This window comes from Tupaia chinensis, unplaced genomic scaffold, assembly GCF_000334495.1.
Source record: "Tupaia chinensis unplaced genomic scaffold, TupChi_1.0 Scaffold148904_1, whole genome shotgun sequence".
In the NCBI taxonomy this organism is placed as follows: Eukaryota; Metazoa; Chordata; class Mammalia; order Scandentia; family Tupaiidae; genus Tupaia; species Tupaia belangeri.
In genome coordinates, this window is record NW_006208752.1 from 1,167,711 (window position 1) to 1,174,206 (window position 6,496).

General features: G+C 40.4%; 1 pseudogene; it reads right to left on the bottom strand.

Annotated features, from left to right (window-relative positions):
* Nucleotides 1-2,625: 2,625 nt before the first annotated feature.
* On the bottom strand, nucleotides 2,626-2,716 carry LOC114006567 (uncharacterized; annotated as a pseudogene).
* Between the last annotated feature and the right edge of the window lie 3,780 nt (nucleotides 2,717-6,496).

The window sequence follows — 6,496 nt, forward strand, 5'->3', positions numbered from 1 at the left end:
TGAGACCTCCTCATCATTGCTGTAGAGATGGAAAGTATATTTTGGCATGTCTTACAGTGTAAATAGTAAGTGTTGATGATAGTATTTTTGCTCCAGTTCTAAGGTTAGCATGTTGCTATGTAAGTACATTAAAAAAGATGCTTCAAAATAAACGTGTGAGGGTTTGATGCGTCAGAGGCTTATTGTTTCAGGAAATGTGATGGTATAAGAAAGTCTAGATAGGTAAATTCACGTTAGTAAGCTCATCCTTTTATGTAAGTAGCATTACATATGATTTTTAAAATAAAATTAGCCTACCTAATGAATTAAACAAGATACTTCAGAACACTTTGCATTCCTGAGAATAAAATGTGTGTGGGGTTGGGGTGGGGTGATAGAGGAAGACCTGCATTTCAAAGATAAGTTCAGTTAACAAAGTGACTGTATACATATATGTGATTTTATGGTCCTACATGCATTATACAGTTATATCTGTCCTTTTGAATAGAACATATTTTGCAAGGAAAACTGAAGTGGTTCTTATTGATTATATGTGAGCTGAAACTAATACTACTGACTCCATCCCATACATACTAAAGGTATTTCTACTAAGGAAAATTATTTATTTTTTTTCTTTTTTTGGCTATAGGGCACGTGTGCTCACCAGACAGAGACAGAGAGACAGAAAGCGAGAAATCACCCCACAGGGGGGATGGCCACACCGCAATCCCTTCTCCTCCCTTCTCCTCTCAGGATCTTGGGTACGCGTGCACATGTGCCCGGTGTGAGTTTTAAGCCACCGGGTCCAGGACGTGAACCGCGGTTGACTACATGGGAGTCCAGCGACATAGCCATTATGCTAACTGCTGGTCCCAGAAAATTATTTTGATCATAATGTAGTATAAATGTTTTCACCTGTTTGAAATCATGGATGTTTTCAATTAAGTGTGAAAGAGTGGTTAGTATTTTGAACTCCAGATATGCCCATCCTCCAGCTAAAACAGATACTAAAATTTTCATAATTTCTGTTTCACCCATGGAGTCCCGCACATTGTTTTTTCACCTCATACCTCTACTACAGAAGATAAGTAAATACTTAAAACATTTCAAACTGAAAGTTCGGATAGGATCACATTACCTCTTCACAATTCCAAGAAGGTATGTTTTGTCCAAAGCAAAAGAAACCCATGAACCCAAAGACAAGTGCTGACAGGAAGGTCATTTGGAATTGGAAACGCTACAGATATCTCTAACTTTTTTGACCTGCAGTTTTCAGAGAGATGTTTAACTTACTTGCCTTTTCTTATGATGCAGGCTTTTTTTTTTTTTCTTTTTCCAGGCTTCTTGACTAAAAAGGCCCAAGGGCTAAAACGTGTGTGTGTGTGTGTGTGTGTGTGTGTGTGTGTGAATAGTATGGCTTTATACTTTTCCTGAAACCTTATTCCTACTGCATTTTCTTCCTCTCTAGACTCAGAAAATTTACTGAAGAGTAGAAACAAAATTTTAGGTGAGCTCTGAAAGACAAATGGCCAAAGGTTTAAAAAATCTGAAACCCAAGATCAACAGGCCAAAAAATAAAGCATAAGATGAAATCCCTTTCAGAGAGAGAGAAATGACCATTTAAAAACTTACCCTCCTAGAGATTTCTTACCCTACAGAATTTTCCAGAAGGTTCTTATATTGGAGAGTCAGAAGAAAAATGTGAGGATTCAAATTCCCTTGAATTTGAAGAATGAAAGGGGGGGAAGGGAAAAGTTCATATAAATAAGTCCCAGTCATTCTATGTTTAGAAATCAAAATGGTTTTAAGGCCAGTGTGAATATATATACCAAATAATGCTGAAGTGTAATTGTTTTTTCCTGATCTTTTCTAATACTGAGCATCAATATTTGTGGTGCTTATGAAAGGCCAGTTAAACAGATACAATTCATAAGTCCCAAACATGAAAGCACTATTTTTAAACAATAGGAAAAAATAGGTATAAAAGTTGGTAGTGATTTGCTATATACTTTGAAGTATTTATTCAAATATACTTGATAGAAAACCAATATAGGCATAACTTTTGTCTCCAAATCAAGGTGTAGTATATAATCCTTGAATAAATATGGGGGGATTAGGTACTATTACATAAAATGATTTGAAATCTTCACTTCTCTCAAACTATATTTGGCTTGAGTATTTAGCAGTGTGTTATGTAATAAGAGCAATGGTCTGCACATGAATCCTTGAAAATTTAAAGCTTTTTAAAAAATAGAATATCAAGTATTTAACACACTGATGCCTCATATGCATTAACACCTGTATGGTATATCAATCAAAATCAAATTGTATTAGAATAAAATCTCTTACAAACAGTGCTTTGTTCCATTACTCTGTTTAAAAGTCAGTGCTTTGCTTTGGCCTTTGAAAACTTCTCTGTTACCCACAGCTCATGTCCATAAAATTGCTTCTATCATGCTCTCATAACAGTAATCCTTTCAGCAAATCTGTGCTGGGTGCCTACTATGTATCAGTACCAACAAGACAGTCTCCTGGGGTTATGTAGTCTGGGAGGGGTTAGAGACAGCCCACTGAAATGCAATACAGATGAGGCTACTGAAAAAAATCAAGAGGCTATCAAGCAGAAATGACGCACATTCTCATGGGAATCTTTTTTTTTTTTTTTTCAGTGCTCTACACGATCAGAAAAACTTCTCTAGTAACGTACTATAGAAATGATCCCTGAAAGTATAGTCTTTCTCATGGGAATCTTGATGCTCTGCATTTTAAAGACTTTTAACAATTTTTATTTTTAAAACTCTTTTTCACAAAAGAGGTCTTAGCACAAGGAAAGAAGGAGCTGTTGCGACAAGGCCACAGAGCTCCAAGTCTGACAGGTGAAATAAGTCAAGGGAAGGTCCATGATGCAGTGAAGGTTTCCTTTCTGTGTCAGGGTATGGAGCATCTCATACTGATTTCAGGACTCATGTCATTCTGGGGTTAGATAACCCCAACAGCTACAAACAAGGCCTGGTCCAGGAATATTTGAAAATGTAGAGCCAGTAAGTATAGTTTAAGCATTTAGTCTTGGAATTAGGTGATTCTGGTAAACCAAAGAGATGATTCCTTGATTCTCCTTTCTCTCTGCTGTATCCTACTTGCCTCACCTTAGTCCCAACTTTTGCATATTACTGAAACTTAACTTTTTCAATCATTATTTTTCAGCAATGGCAACTCCCCCCACCCCACCCCCCTCTGCTGCAGGCAAATATTTTAAATTTCCTTTTCGGGACCAGCAGTTAGCATAATGGCTATGTCGCTGGACTCCCATGCAGTTGACTGTGGTTTGTGTTCCGGACCCGGTGGCTTAAAACTCACGCCGGGCGTGTGTGTGTGCGTGCCCAAGATCCCGAGAGGAGAATGGAGGAGAAGGGATTGCAGCGTGGCCATCCCCCCGAGGGGGTGATGTCTCACTTTCTGTCTCTCTGTCTCTGTCTGTCTGGCGAGCGCACGCGCCCTATAGCAAAAACTTCTCCAAAAAAATAAATAAAATTTCAATTTTTTTTCCCCACTGAGAAGAGTTGTAAAGTTTTTATGACTAGCAAATGACAAAAAATCCTTTGCTCTAGGAGGATTCCTGGAACAATAAAGGCATTGCTGGGGGAAAGTCTCATTTGTGCTGTGTGCTGTCCTAGTTCATTTGGGGTCTAATTTTGACACACAGCCCTGCCTTTGCTAATTCTCAACCTTTAAAATGGACTTTACTATTCTTTTTTTAAACTTTATGCATTAATTTTCATGAGAGAGAAAAGGGAGGCAGGCACCCTCAACGGGATCTCAAGCCAGGATCCGCCCCTAAACTGCCACAGCTGAGCCACATAATTCACACTTTTATTTGGAAGTTAAAACTTGGAAATGTGAATGTTAATCTCATCTTTGCTTTTCTTAAACTACTTTTTCTTCTAAACATATACATACATGTGAAGTTTTGAGCCCTCCCAGTCAGCCAGGATCATAGGCACATGCGTGTTCAGCATCTACGGGTCAACCCGATAACTGACCCCCAGCCTCTCATATGGGTTGAGCACACCAGAGCAGACACTGCAGCTGTGCCATGGCAGCTCGCCCTGGACTTAATTCTTTCAGGCCTCAGCACCATCACTTACCCTTGGGGAAGTCTTGAAAGCTTTGTACCAACTTTGTTTTTTTTTTAAAGAAATTTATTTATTTTTTTAATTTGACCAGAGAGAGAGACATGGAGAGAGAAAGCAAGAAAGGTGAGAAAGCAAATCGCCATATCTGAGATATGAACCTTGGCTGGCCATGGGAGAGTCCAGCATCCCAATCACCGTGCCACCTTCCAGCTCCTATATCTACTTTTTAAACTAAGCCTTCACCTCAGTATGGCTAAGTCAAAATACTCTTTTTAGGAACTGATAGAGGAGCTCTTTCAACTCCAAAAACATCTGCTTTAAGCAGCTGGGTCATCTTTGTTAGGTATGCTAACTGCACTCTGATATATGAACTCAGAAAGGTTTTATAAATGTGTGGATTTCATTTGAAGTTCATCAGACACCTATCTGTGGCCCCTCAAAACTCAGACAATTAAAATCTGCGTGGCCAAGGCTTCATTTGAGTTGCTTCTCCCCACTTCCCCAAGTTCTGGCTTTAAGTGAGTGGATAACATACACAGCACCATTTCCTGAGGGTAGGAGGTGCAGAAGACAGTGACTGAAGCAACAGGTAAGGTGGCTGTCTTCCAGTGCTCACAGGCCCATGATTCAGCCCCTAATATCCTAACCAGTATGCATAGGGGTTGACTGTTATTAAGTACACTGCATTCCTCCTAGGACATTTTGAAACTGGAATGAAACCAAGACGTTTTTTCTTCTGTACATGGGCATTTATCCATGTGAATTACTTTTTTTGGGTTCCTCTTTTCACTGCTGCCCACACATCCAATATTCCATATGTCTTCTTTTAAAAAACAAATGGTTTTCTGGTCTGGGCGTGCACTTCTCTGAGTTCCCTTTGTGTGACATTCTAGCCTGCCACCACCACCACCTGCTCCTCAGCCAGAGATCTATTTTGGATAGAATCTGTCCCTACTTTTGAGCCCACTGCAGAGAGCAGCAGAAGCAGTAATTGGTGGAGGCAAGATGAACTAAGTCATAAATTAGCCGATGGAAAATATCTCCTAGGGAATAGCATGGCGTTGCTCGCATTCAAAGTCTAGGCAGAACCGACCAAGTGGCGAGATGCCATAGCAGGCAGGACCCAGTCACCATGCAGAGAGCTACTCTTCCCGACAGTTCACCTGGCCCTGCTGAGGAGCGCTGGTTGCTGTCGCAGCCCTGCACCACTTGGAACAGAGCTGGGGTTTCCAAGATTAAACTGCTACAGCTGAGCCACACAATTCACACTTCAAGTCCCTTTTATTTTTTTCCTAGTCAATTTTATTTGGAAGTTAAAACTTGGAAATGTGAATGTTAATCTCATCTTCGCTTTTCTTAAACCACTTTTTCTTTTAAACATATACATACATGTGAAGTTTTGAGTTTGAAAATCGGGCAGGAAGGTGATCTATTTTCATGTAAACCATGGTCCCATTGTATCCCCAGGTTAAAGGCCAAGAAGTGGCCACCCCTTCTACCCTCTTTGCCTCCTTTTTTTTTTTTTTTTTTTTTAAGATATTTTGCTATAGGATGCGTGTGCTCACTAGAGAGACAGAGGCAGAAAGTGAGAAATCACCCCCTGGGGGGAACAGCTATGCCACAATCCCTTCTCATCCAGTCTCCTCTCAGGGTTTTGGGCATGCATACACATGCAACCAGGCTGAATTTTAAGCCATCGGCTCTCGGACTCAAACCATAGTCAACAATGTGGGAGTCCAGCAACATAACCATTACACCATCTGCAGGTCCTCCATTTTTTTTTAAAGCTTTGAATTTAAAAACATATTTTATAGCACTTGTTTTGTACTAATTAGCCCAGATGTTTAGTTATAAGGGCTTCACATTCACTCAACAGCCTGATCCACCTTTTCCAGTTTTAAAAAATAGGTTCTTTTTCCGCTTGCCCACAAGCTGCTGGTTTACTGAGCAGCCGCTGCTACAGGATTGTCTAAAGCTAATTATGTACGTTTCTACAGAGCCTCCTTTTCTTTGACATCCATGCTACATAAGTGTGCCTCAGTTTATAAATCATTTGAAGAGAGTCTCAACCTCCTTGCCCTTCTGATACCAGACATGGAGCACTATTTCTCATGTACTGTCGGAGGCTGAATGTCTGGCTGCCTCCCAGATCAATAGGTGTGCCGTCACCCTGCAACGGGCCTCTGGGGAACCAGAGACAGAGGAAGTGCTAGACGCTTCGGTTCACTTGTACATTCCACTTGGCTGTGATTATCGGCCAGAAAATATTCTCCTGAGATGGCTGAGACCAGGTCTATTTCAAATGACTTCGAAAGGACAGTGCTCTCATTGCATACTTGAAGAAATTACCAGCTGTACAGAGGAAGAGAAGCGACATTCTGAAA